Below are 484 nucleotides of genomic sequence, written 5' to 3'. Positions count from 1 at the left end.
CGGTAAGTCTATATTACAATTTACTGGCTACTGTACATCATGTATTGTAGTCTAGTCATTATGCTGCCTTCATAGTAGCATATGACATTATGGTCCATCTAGCATGAAGCCAGCTGGACTAGCAAAATAAAAAGACATATATTTGTATATCCCACTCAGCCTATTTGCTATAGTCTTCCTACTATATTAAAATATAGAGTTTCCTGATCAGGGAGACTCAAGGAAAATGGCTCCACCCTTTAGGGGTTAGGAGTGTATTACTCCTGCCTTGAAGTGTTTAATATTTTAGGGTAGTCCTAATACTGATTTCTAATCAGGATATTGAAGAAATCATATTCATTCAATATAGGATTGGGCTCAGCAAATGCCTGTGTTGGATATCCAAAATATATTGGAAATAACTACTAGTATAAACTATATAGTAGTTTTCTATCTGCAGTATATTCTATAATGCAGATATACTGGCTACCTGTATAAAATATAC

This window comes from Palaemon carinicauda, chromosome 11 (genome assembly GCF_036898095.1).
Source record: "Palaemon carinicauda isolate YSFRI2023 chromosome 11, ASM3689809v2, whole genome shotgun sequence".
Lineage (NCBI taxonomy): Eukaryota > Metazoa > Arthropoda > Malacostraca > Decapoda > Palaemonidae > Palaemon > Palaemon carinicauda.
The sequence above is the reverse complement of the archived record's forward strand: the minus strand, read 5'-3'. Positions refer to the sequence as shown.